The 13,241-nt window shown below is 43.3% G+C and overlaps 1 protein-coding gene across 1 annotated transcript in view; it reads right to left on the bottom strand.

Moving 5' to 3' along the window:
* LOC137424188 (coiled-coil domain-containing protein 149-like) overlaps positions 1-13,241 on the bottom strand; it is a 163,389-nt gene that overhangs the window by 110,839 nt on the left and 39,309 nt on the right. Inside the window, exons 3-4 of the mRNA XM_078774361.1 lie at positions 6,501-6,592; positions 4,943-4,992 (exon numbers count right to left, since the gene is read on the bottom strand). The gene's annotated coding sequence lies outside the window, so the exon portion shown is untranslated. The remainder of the gene's footprint in view (positions 1-4,942; positions 4,993-6,500; positions 6,593-13,241) is intronic.

Raw genomic sequence — 13,241 nt, 5'->3', positions numbered from 1 at the left:
GAGACCGCTATTCATGGGACTACAGGGACCAGTGGTCCCAACCTAATTATTAGGGAAGTTCTGAGAAGTTGAAGCACTGAAGGCGGGGGAGCCGCCGAGCCAAGATTCCTACACGAATTAACCGTGAACGCCGTTCCTAAAGGCGTCCATGTAGTGAACTTTCATGCACGGACTAACCGTGAACTCCACGTTCCTCAAGGCGCCCATGTAGAGAACTTTCCTGCACGGACTAACCGTGAACTCCGCGTTCCTAAAGGCATCCATGTAGTGAATACTCGGCTTGGCCTCCCAGAAAAGTGCTATCGAGTGGCTTAACTTTGGATCTTTGATCAACCCCTTAACCTTCATTCACAAGAAACTGGCGGTCAAAGTCAGAGGGTCAGGAGATGGAGTTTGATTTGGCAGGGACAATGTCGTTGCTGGTGCTTAGTCCAGAGTGAGGAATCTGGAGGGGTTGTGGTGAAATTTTGGTTGCTTTATTTTTAAGTGATAACTGTGCCCGGGGGCAACTGATAATGTGGGGGGGGGGTTGAGTGATCTGGTTTGTTTCTCCAAATTGGCCGGCAAAGAAAGTTTTCGCTGGGTTCAAACTTTCTTTCTTGAAGGGGGGGAGTGTTACATATTTATGTGAATGTATGTGAATTACCATTCAGGTTGCTTATCCGTGTGTATTATATTAAGGGTTGTTGTGATTGGAGGGTCAGGAGCCCTTCTGAACGGAAGTGGCCGGAAACGGAAGTGACCGAAAACGGAAGAAGAAAAGACACGAGGAGAAAAAAGGACGGTGATCCTTCTTCCTCGCCCCGCGAGGACAAAAGGTGGAATCGACCTTGCGCTGCGCGGAAAACAGAGGCGTTCCGAAACCTGTCAGGCGAGAGGAATTCCCGGGGACGTGTACCTGCCCGGTGGAGACGTCAAGTTGACGTGGGGCCGTGCATCGACCCCGCGTCTGGAATCGTTCGCGGCACCGTCCAAACAGACGCGTGCGGGTCGCACGTTGGGGCCTAACGCGCCTTGCAAGCGGCGTGGGGTTTGGCTTGCTCTACCGTATCCGCTGCGCGTGGCCATGAGGGGCTGCCGCCACGGTGCCTGGTACGATACCTGCCCGGTGGAGAAACGTCCACCCGGGGTTCGTTCTACCGCCCGAGTGCGGTGACGGCGACCATCATCTTGGTCAAGAGGGGCCCAGAGACATTGTGCGGGACCGAGACCAAAAGGGTTTCGTGAGTACTCACCGGGACACACATGTATAAGATGGCCATCTTAATCATAGGGAATTGATTGTGAATTGGGAATTGGTGAGGATTATGTGTTGTTGATTGCTCGGGGAAAATCTCCGTGGTTGTGTCATTGAAATATTGTTGATGGTTGTGTCATTGAAATTGTTTGGTATCATTACCATTGAAATATATCCTTGAACGTCAGTTGTCGCTTGGGTGAAATTCATATGGCTTGCGTGGCGAAAGCGCATATATAGTACAGCTTTCTGGCGAAGTTCCTCTCACGGTCCGGGGGTCACTGAGACCAGGTATTCACCGAGGGGACCACGTAAGACTACTGTTATGGTCCGACCCTCCAACTCCTTGCTATTCAGATCCTTTTCTGCATCTCTGGCATCCTTTGCGTTCTCAAACGTGACAAAGCCAAACCCTCTTGACTTTTGCGTCTCCTTGTCTTTTATCAGCAGCACTTCCAAAAGGGGTCCATATTTGCTGAAGGCAGACTCCAGAACATCTTCCTTTGTTTTGGAGTTCAGTCCCCCGACAGAGAGCTTGCCAATATTGCCTCCATCCCTGACTTGCGTGTGCTGACACCTAGTTTCAGGGTACTTCCTCTTCTCTTCAGGGCGCTTCCTACTCGGCTTTTCAACAAACATCGGGTTACCAGAAACTTGACCACCGGCCAAATCATTCCCTTTTCTCTTGTAAACCTACGGTGACCGGTCCTGACACCAAATCTGTCTCCAAATGGATGACATGAAGTGGAGCACCAACACAGCCACCAATCCCCTGTAAACGAACACTATCACCAGTTGCCGTCTCCGCTGACAATGGCAAAATGCCTTCAAGCATTAAAGATTGATGTGCTCCTTTGTCCCTCAACACCCTAACAGGTCTTTGGTTAGTCGAGTCTCCATCCAGTGACACAAACCCCTCTGAAATAAATGGTTGGTAACCCTTTTGAGGCCGATTTCTCACATTGGCCATTGCATTCGGAGTTGTACTAGTCGAACTCCGCTCCTGATTTTCCTTTCCCAGAGCAAAACATTGGGACATCACGTGTCCAGGTTTATGGCAAAACGCACAGGTAGGCCCGGCGGAGAACCTCATGGTCTGCCTCGAGCCTCCCGGAGGATACGTCTGCCTTGGAACTGTTGTCTTCTGATTTCTAGAAGTCGTGGTATCAGAGTGGTCCTCATTTTCATCTCGAGGCCGCCCCCATTAATTTTCGTTCTCTGCCTCTGATGTACCATAGCTCCCCTGTTTAAGTCTAGGCAAGAAGTTAGGTTTGTGGAACCCCATCCTGTGTGTTACGGCATAGTCAACTGCCATGGTTGCTGCCTCATACAACTTTGGTACTTTCCTTTCCTCCAGATGTACTTTAATGTCCTCGTGGACACACTGTTGGAATTCCTCCACCAGGATCAATTGCCGCAATAGTTCGAAGTCTTTCCCAAACCCCTTTTGAATCACACCACATATCAAACATGGTTTCTTTCAATCTGGCAAACTCCACATGGGTCTCACTCTCCCTCTTCCTGGCATCCCGGAATTTTTGTCGGTAAGCTTCCGGGACCAATTCATAGGCTTTGAGAATGTTTTTCTTCAATACCTCATAATCTGCATATTGGTCAATCGGTAAAGCCGAATAAATATCTTGAGCTTTACCCACCAGAACACTTTGCACTAATATGGTCCAGGACTCCTCAAGCCATTTTGGCAGTTGAGCCAGTTTCTCAATGTGTGAAAAAAATTTGGCTACCTCCTTTTCATTGAAGGGTGGAACCAGCCTCACATGTCTGCCAACATCCCAGGTGTTCTGGCTAGGTGTCGAACCAGTCAGCAGGGATGGTACCTCTCCCCATTCTCTCATTAACTCCAGCTCCTTGACTTTAATTTCCTGCTGATGCGCCAATTCACGGTCCTTTAACTCCCTGTCGGCTTTTCTCTCCTCTGCTTCGAGTTCCCTTGCAGCTCTCCTTTCCTCTGCTTGTTCCTTTTCTCTTCTTTCCTGGAGTTCTCTTTCCACTCTCCTTTCCTTGGTTCTTTCTTGTGCTTTTTTCTCTTCTAACCTTTCCTGAAGTTCTCGTTCCACTCTCCTTTCCTCTGCTTTTTTCTCTTCTAACCTTTCCTGGCCCTTCAATTGCATCTCCGTTTTTTGGAGCTCCACACTTTCTTGTTCTTCTGGTAACCAATCCAAGGATCCCTCTCTCCATGTTCTTCGTTCCACCATAGATTCTATCACCACTGTCTGCATCTCTGTTTTCTTCATTTTAGCTCGGACCTCCAAGCTAAAATGTTTGCCCAATATCAAGAGTTTTGATTTTAGTAACGCTCGGAACTGTGCTTCACTAGGGGTCACCGTAAACTTCTCTGTGTCAAACTCCATGGTGACTACTGTTAACACCTGTTAACCTTCACACAATAAATTTTTTTTTTAAACAAATAAAAAATTTGTTTTGCTTTTGGAAAAATTTGGGAATGTTGGAAAAAGTTCCAAATATGGGAATTCTGGGAATGTTAGGGAATTTTTTCACGGACAAAATTAAGGAAATTTTATATCCCGGACGCAGACCCAATTTTGAGCCCACAAATCAATTGGACGAGCCCCCAATTTCTGTTACGTGGTCCTCCCCGACCTCCTAGTCTCGGTATATCTCCGAACCCCGGGAGGAGCCACAGCAGAAAAATATACTATTCCGTGTCGCAATCAATAAGGAGACCACACCAATGGGGATGAACAAACCAATCATATATTATAAATCACACAGGAATCACGACACAAATAATTATAGCAATTCACCATACAATCCCTATCTTAAGATGGTACCACCTTATCTAGTCCGTTAACCCAAACTCACAGCACTCCCCCAATGTCTCTGTACCCCTCCAAGGCGAAGTCGATTCGCTCCAGCGATCGATGGATCAATGTCCGATCCAAAATCAATTGAGGCGGGGACGATCGAAGCGACCCAGAGGTCACGTGGTCCAACACCCAGCAAACTAGCGGTGTAATGGAAAACCTCCAAAGACGCGCTCTGACGTACACGTTTGCTGTTCAATCAGCGAGGCTCCGTATAATCCTCAAAAGCCACTTTCTTGCACAGCCGTCCCAGGCAAACCACCGGGGAATAATGCCAGCCGACGCGACAAAAACCTTTTCCACTGAAGGCAGCGCGCGTGGCGAAATGGCGGACGGCTCTCACTCGAGCCGGGGCTTCGAGGCAAGGATACTCCGGAACCTCAATGCCGACCTGACGATGCAGGCTCCACGGTACTCCGGCGATATCACCTATCGCACGAACTTCCTTTCAGGGACTCAAAGTTCCCTCGCACTGTACGCTCGACCGCTCGGTACGGAGTTTCAACCAAGATCGTCTTTTCTTCTCGTCACGCCTCTTCTTCTTCTTTCTGCCTTACGCGCTCTTCCTCCTCCCTCGACCTCTTGCGGCGCACTCTGCCATTTCCGATATTATTTTATCATGAGTGCTTTTAAACATTTTAACGACAATAACCCTTTCCCTTAAACCACCATCACCATAATACTTAGAACCAACAACAATAATCATCATAACCACAATAATTAGTGCCGAATCCGTAACAACACTGTTCTCCAACTCTCAAACTTGTGAACATTTTTTAATACATGCAAAATACTTGCTAAGAACATGTAGATAAGTCATGAAGTGTATTTAACTGTCACCATGTTTCTTAAAACTCACCCTTTTGTGGCTTATCCTTTTTCACTCTGTTCGTCTTCGGATTTGAATTTCTGTGTAAAAGAAGAGACAAGTGTTATTTTCTAAAGATGGAGTAACAAAACCATGTAAATCACAAATATATTAGAGAATCTTTATCTCAGAAGAATAGCAACTATTCGAAAACGGAAATGTTATAATGCATCTAAACTCGGACCCTTCTCACACAACTTTCGTGAATTTTTCACCTTAAGGAATGAGGCTTAGTGAAATTGACCGGACTTTTTGCCCACGTGATCACAATTCAAACGTTTTGCACAAGTGATCATAATTAACATTTTTCGGGCCATTCCAGGATAGTGGCTGGGGAAGAGCAAAAAGCTCTCATCTTTGAATTGCTGATGTCACAGCAACTTGATTATACTTAATAGGATTGAATTACAGACCAATATTTTGAACACCGTTGGGAAAGTGTAGGTTTAAATTCCCTTGTGATTTTTTTTCTCGAATTTCTTGCAGAGCTTCATTAATTTGAACAAAATAGTATAATAATTTGCAGGGTATAGGTTGAGTCCTGACAGGTTGAGTGTGAGTTACAACTTTATGAGTCTGACTTCCATATTCTAAGTTCAAGTTCTGAAAAATAGGGATTTCAGTTCTGTCGCGGCAGTAATTCACCAAATGACTTTTTCCACACTGATTTCCCCCTAAAACTAGGCCGAGGTCCTTGCAGACTTTAATTTGAAGTGTACATTATCTTAAATTTAAGATTGAAATTTTAACACAGAAACTTTAAAGTGTATCTTGCATTGTATCTGGCTTTTAATCTTAACATCGAGTTCGAACTTCAAAGTTAAAATGTCATCGAACGTTACTTATACCTGGTTGAGACAAAAAGTCCAACATTTTAATGTAAGATTTATTCGTTTGGACTGAGTGTGCTGTTTTTTTGTGTGACTTATTTCCTCCGTGTGCTTACTCTTAAATGTATCAACGAGCTGTGGGAATTTCAGAAGATCAAATTGCCAAGCAGATACCAGCCTTATATTATGCAACCTTGACCACAAGGGTTTTGGTTATAGCATGTGGGTAACTAAACATAACATGAATTGCATGGTAACCATGATCATATCATAAAATGAGCACCAACTGTTAATCACAGTTTGGGTATTTTCTACAGAGCTAAGGCAATAATTGACAATCACACCAGGTTCATCACACTATACTTGGCTTTTGCAGTGAGCTCCATGAGGTATGGCTCCCCATTCTGGGCTGCTGCTCCGGCTTCCCACCTTGCTCCTCTTTGAGTGGTCAAAAACAAGGTCTTCTACACCATTGGAATATCAAGACAAGACGTGAATTCCAAAGAACTGTCACTCTCCTCCATGTTGCAAGTTGATGGGCTCTCTATTGAAAACAAGCTTCATCTGGCTTTGCCTCTTCTGCCCTCTCCTACTTCTCATTGGCTCTTGTGCTTCATTTTGTTTACCATAGTCATGAATTCCTTGATGTAAGCAGATGACACACAAGATCCAACGACCACATTTAACACTTTCCTACAAGCCAGCCAACTATTATTTACCTGCAAATTTTTTTCCAGATTGACTTTCCACCTTCCTTCTTTGATTGTTTTTGGCCTTCATTGGTAGCGGACGCCGAACTCACGAAGTTGCCCTAAAGAAAAAACAAGCAAATTTGAAAATATTAAATGGAATAAAAATGCATTGAAATGTATTTAACGTTATATATATATACTAGCGGGGTCACCCGTGGGAATCCCACGGGCATGGATGTGTGTGACATTTCGACATATTGAGTTATATGCTGCACATTCATTTTTACAAAATGGTTACTGGCAAGTCATCAGATCCAGAAATGGTGTGAATTTAGTTATTTCACATAATATGTGACCCCTCACTCCTCTCCACCTGACACTCTCCTGTCTCCACCTGACACTCTCCTGTCTCCACCTGACACTCTCCTCTCTCCACCTAGCACTCCTCTCCTCTCCAAACCCTCACATCCCTCTCCTTTCCAATCCCTCACCTCTCCAATCCCTCACACTCCTCTCCTCTGCAATCCTTCACACGCCTCTCCAATCGCGCCTCACACTCCTCTCCAATCGCGCCTCACACTCCTCTCCAATCGCGCCTCACACTCCTCTCCAATCGTGCCTCACACTCCTCTCCAATCGTGCCTCACACTCCCCTCCAATCACTCCTCTCCAATCGTGCCTCACACTCCTCTCCAATCACGCCTCACACTCCTCTCCAATCGTGCCTCACACTCCTCTCCAATCGCGCCTCACACTCCTCTCCAATCGCGCCTCACTCGCCTCTCCAATCGGCTTTCCCCGTCTCGTTTCTCTCCTTTTTCTCCCGTCTCGTTCTTTTTCTTGCTCCAAATCGGCCCGTCGGAATCGGAAATCGGCCCGTCTCGCCCGTCGGCCTGTCGGAATCGGAAATCGGCCCGTCTTGCTTTTGTGCTTGTGCGTAAATAAATTGTGTTCATGACACCATTTCTGGTGTTGGGCTAGCGGCTAGGGTGCCGGCTTAGGATCCTGGGTTCGAATCTCGGTCGATCGCCGAATTAATGCCAGGGGGGTTGACTCAGCCTGTCATCCTTCCGAGGTCGGCTAATTGAGTACCAGTTCACTGGTAATTCCCTGTTTGTCGTTGAAGGCGGCAAAAAGGGTTGGCGTCAGGAAGGGCATCCGGCCGTAAAACATTGCTTCAAAAAGGGGACAAAAAAACAACAACTACCACGGTCCCCGAAAAGGCCAACCCCCGCTTTGCGGGGAAAAATGGCCTCTAAACGGTGGTTTTTACACCATTTCTGGATCTGATGACTTGCCAGTAACCATTTTGTAAAAATGAATGTGCAGCATCTAACTCAATATGTCGAAATGTCACACACATCCATGCCCGTGGGATTCCCACGGGTGACCCCGCAAGTTTGCATTGACGTTCGTCGATGGACTCGTTCGCCCGTCTCATTCGTTTTCTTGCTGCATCCTGTTCAAGTCTGCGTTCTTCATCGATCGTCTCATTCATTTTGGAAATAGAAGTTTCCACGCAGCGCATGAATTGTCACGATCCTCAAGAGGAATTTGTCTCGTAATCATCAAATGATAAATGGCAAGTAAATTATATTGTGGAAAATTAAAGATTTCAAATAAACCTATTTAAAGTGTATTCGCACATAACTAATTTTAAAAAACGAAGAAATATCTCTCGGTAATTTCCTGAAACATATTTTACTTCCGGCTAATAATGTTGAATTAAATAAAAACGAAGAAATATATGTCGGCATCATTGTTGACGTTTTTGTGACGACTGTCATCAAACGAAAAAGTAATATATCTTAACGGAAAAGCAAAAGCGAATTTTTAATATATATCGACACGTTGCCGTCGGTGTCATGTTGGGCGGTGTATGATACACCATGACGCGATTTTTAAAAATATATCTCTGCATTTTCCCGCGTGTGTGGAATGTTCTCAATTATTGCTGACACCGAGTCCAAAACCATCGATAAAAATGAAATCATATGGTGAGTTAGATTGGAGATAAAGGCGTGAGAGAGACTCAATGGCCTTGAAGTTGAAGTTACAGGCGTTTGAGAATTCATTTCGTTCTATAAACGGCAACTTTCATTGGATTTCCTTCCCGTTTTTTTTCAACCGAGTCGAAAACTATGTTAGCGACTGTGAAAAATGAAATGATATATCGAATTTTTAATATGTATCGACACGTTGCCGTCGGTGTCATGTTAGGCGGTGTATGATACACCATGACGCGATTTTAAAAAATATATCTGCATTTTCCCGCGTGTGTGGAATGTTCTCAATTATTGCTGACACCGACTCTAAAACCATCGATAAAAATGAAATCATATGGTGAGTTAGATTGGAGATAAAGGCGTGAGAGAGACTCAATGGCCTTGAAGTTACAGGCATTTGAGAATTCATTTCGTTCTATAAACGGCAACTTTCATCGGATTTTCTTCTCGTTTTTTTTCAACCGAGTCTAAAACTATGTTAGCGACTGTGAAAAATGAAATGATATATCGAATTTAAAATAGATATCGACACATTGCCGTCGGTGTCATGTTGGGCGGTGTATGATACACCATGACGCGATTTTAAAAAATATATCTCTGCATTTTCCCGCGTGTGTGGAATGTTTGTGGAAAATTAAAGATTTCAAATAAACCTATTTAAAGTGTATGCGCACATAACTAATAAAAAAAACGAAGAAATATCTCTCGGTAATTTCCTGAAACATATTTTACTTCCGGCTAATATGTTGAATGAAATAAAAACGAAGAAATATATGTCGGCATCATTGTTGACGTTTTTGTGACGACTATCATCAAACGAAATAGTAATATATCATAACGGAAAAGCAAAAGCGAATTTTTAATATATATCGACACATTGCCGGCGGTGTCATGTTGGGCGGTGTATGATACACCATGACGCGATTTTAAAAAATATATCTCTGCATTTTCCCGCGTGTGTGGATTGTTCTCAATTATTGCTGACACCGAGTCTAAAAGTAAAACCATCGATAAAAATGAAATCATATGGTGAGTTAGATTGGAGATAAAGGCGTGAGAGAGACTCAATGGCCTTGAAGTTACAGGCCTTTGAGAATTCATTTCGTTCTATAAACGGCAACTTTCATCGGATTTTCTTCCCGTTTTTTTTCAACCGAGTCTAAAACTATGTTAGCGACTGTGAAAAATGAAATGATTTATCGAATTTGATTTGAAATAAAACTGGGGGAGAGCAAGACACCACGGGCCTACAAAACAGGACTCAAAGCTATGCGAGTTAATAAAATGGTGGATATTTGTTTATAGCCACTCCCAGAATGGGTGGAGCTATGGGTGGAGCTACTCTGCAAACCGAGTAAGCCACACCCCGGACAGACACCCAACAGATAGACAGACAGACAGACAGACAGAATCATCTACGGCTATTATAATATAGATATATTCATCTGCTTCAGCATGCATTTTAAGCCTTCAAAAATTCCAACACTCCCAACATCTGAAGTACCCTTGGAGTATAATACGTGACAAGGAATTAGTCATTTTAACTTTTCACTCATCCCAGTATTGTAATTGAACTAAATACACATTATCCCATTTATAACGAGACTCGGTGTGGTAATGGACAGAGCATCACCCCTAAGTCTGAGAGGTCAGCTGTTTGAACCCTGGTCGAGCCATACCAAACACTTAAAAAGTCTTTACATCTGAAGAGGCTTAACAAGTCATGTACGAGGTACATCCTTGCAGCATTTGAGAGGAAAGAGCATGGACAATCACAAGTTGACAATAATAATGTCGGCTTTGATAGGCCTAATGGCTTCCTGTGTTGAAGTTCCTTGGAAAGGATCTCCGTTTATTATACCAACGAGCAGAGTACCCACCCCACGGGCGATCTTGTTCCAAACGTGCAACACATTCTTCTGACACATCCCTTTAGTTGGGTGGTGTATAGGCAACAGACCGCTGTCACAATCACTCCCGAAAAAAAATAATAACCCGGGTTATGTAGGTCTCAGGCCGACAAGTACTATTGCCTTCATAAGGTCCATAACACATATCAGCTCCAACCTTTCAATATTTAATGATCATTTTACACCAAACGGAGAACTTTGCTTTACACCAAATGGAGAACTTATCGGGAGGGCGTAGCATTTCTTCATAAGGCACTTCCAGACATCTTCGGCTGACCAAAATGGTGGACGTGATTTTTTTTTCAGGATACAAATGTGAGTGGCGTCAGGCCAGCTGTCAAATCAATGGGTAAATGCAGACATGCAGACATACACACACACACACACATACAGTATATATATATATGTGTATACATACATACAAATACATTTGCTCCATTATATATGGATGAGCATGAAAAATGCAATTATTAGGAAATCATTGATTGCATTTCACACAGAAAATTTTCTGTGTGCCCTGTTATTGTCTCAATCCCTCTATTCAAGTCTTGTTAACACCACCACCAAGGGTGGGCGGAGGTTAACTTTTCACCTGTTTGTGTTGTCTGGTTGTCTGTCTGTCTGTGAGCAGAATACATTGAAAAGTTTTGAACGAATTCAGCCAAAATTTTGTGAACAGGTTGGGTGTGTGACACAGATTAATTGATGAGGTTTTGTGGAAATCCGGATCTGAATCCTAGAATATTTAAAAAGTGATTATTCACCATTGAGTGATCGAGCCACAAACAATATAGCCGACAGCACGATATCTCAAAAACTTATGGACAGGTTATGACAAAACTTGTTGGATGTGTTTTGGTCGGTGAAAGAACAAGCCAATTAGTTTTTGGTTAAGGAGAAATCTGGCCTATCAGTGGGATACAAAATGTAAACTGTTCAGCCTGGTTGAGGTATGTAACCTGGTTGGTTGGTACCATACCTGGTACCATACCATACCTCAACCATACCTGGTTGGTACCATACCTCAACCATACCTGGTTGAGGTATGTTCAGCTCGAGGAACGTTCTCCCTCCGCCACTGAAGGTGGACAGAGGTTATGTTTCATCCCTGTCTGTGTGCTTGTCTGCCTTTGAGCAGGCTATCTCAAAATGTTGTGGACGGATGTGGATGAAATCTGTCTGATGGCCAGGTTGGGTGTGCGATAAGGACTAATTCTATATATTTTGATGAAAATTCAGATCTGGATCAGGATATCACAATTTTTAAAGTGATTCTTCACCATTGAGAGATAGGGCAAAAATCTATATGTAGCACGATATGTCAAAAAGTTATGGACGGATTCGGACTAAACCTGCTGGACATGTTTGGTGTGTGTCAAGGACGAATTGTTCAATATTAGCAAAGATCTGGACCTGGATCCAAGGATTTTTGAAAGTGATTTTTCGCCATTTAGTGAAAGAGTGTGTGACAAGGACGAATTCATTCGATTTTGGTGATGATTCGAATACAGATCCGGATAAGAGATTTTTAAATTTCTTCAGTGATTTTTCGCCATTGAGATGTGGCCAAAAATGATATGTTACATGATATTTCAATACCTAGTGCTGGAGTGATGACAAACTAGTGCAATGCGACTGTTGCCAATTTGCCTCCGCATCGTCCCACAATGGGTAGATGCCCTCGTTCACTGTGATAAAAATAAACAAGTTTGATTTAAATCCCTTCAGCTGTTTTCAATTATCACATTTTCACCAGCCATGACAGGTTTCACATCGATCGGTGAAGTGGTTTCAGAGAAGGTATTTTTAAAAATATTGGCTTTCAAGCTAATATGACTGCCACACCACGTGACATATGACCTTTAAAAATGTACACTCTGCATATTTATGTGTCTGGCATGACATTTCTGAAGTTTCGTGTTGATCGGATCGGTTCGTTTTTCCATTCAAGATGGCTGCCAAACCACGCGACCTGTGACATCATCATTTTTAAACGATATGCAACAACGGTGTTAGATGATATTTGTAAAATTTAGCATTAATAGGGTAAGCAGTTCAAGACGTATAATTATTTAATATTTTCCTTCAATCCAATATGGCTGCCACACCATGTGATCAATGATATTTTCGTGGTCATCTTTTAATCACCATGCCTTGTCAATGACACACGTAAAGTTTTGAGTCAATCGATTTGGTGGTTTGAGAGAAGATGTTTTTTTGAGGTTTTCGGTAAAATCCAATATGGCTGCCAAACCATGTGACCAATGATGTCATAAATTTAATATTTCAATACAAATGGGTCATAGATCATGTGCAAGCAATTTCAGATGTTTAGGACAAGCAACGGTACCCGCCCTATGGGCGGGGCTTCAATTGGGAAGCCCAAATGAAACGGCAAAATATCAGAAATTGAAGGTTTTTTTTAATTTTAAACGATTCATATAAACATCCGTTGAATCATATCACACGGAAATCATCAAAATCTAAACAGTATCTTTAGAATTTCAATAAAAGCCACATCACTGTTCATATCGGTAAATATTATTCCATCGCGTTTCAAATCGTGATCGATACACTATGATCATGATGATCGTGATCGTGAATCGTGATCGATAATCGTGTTCACAATCGCGATGTCGAATGTACTCCCGATACGTGTACCAAATTAGCGATACGTGTAACTGCACCAAATCAACAGTTAAAAGGATTTTGAGCCGATAGGTGTTACGGCCTTGGCAAGATCGATGGAGACAGCGTTTGTTATACTTTTAATGAAGGACACTGTCTCAAGCCCCAGTCCCCATCACGGATGGGGCTCAGCGGTTTACCCGAGCCTGAAGGCGAAGGGCAAG

The sequence above is a fragment of the Myxine glutinosa genome, chromosome 3, assembly GCF_964187855.1.
Source record: "Myxine glutinosa chromosome 3, kmMyxGlut1.1, whole genome shotgun sequence".
In the NCBI taxonomy this organism is placed as follows: Eukaryota; Metazoa; Chordata; class Myxini; order Myxiniformes; family Myxinidae; genus Myxine; species Myxine glutinosa.
Note: the sequence above shows the minus strand (reverse complement) of the source record. Positions and strands in the feature narration are given on the sequence as shown.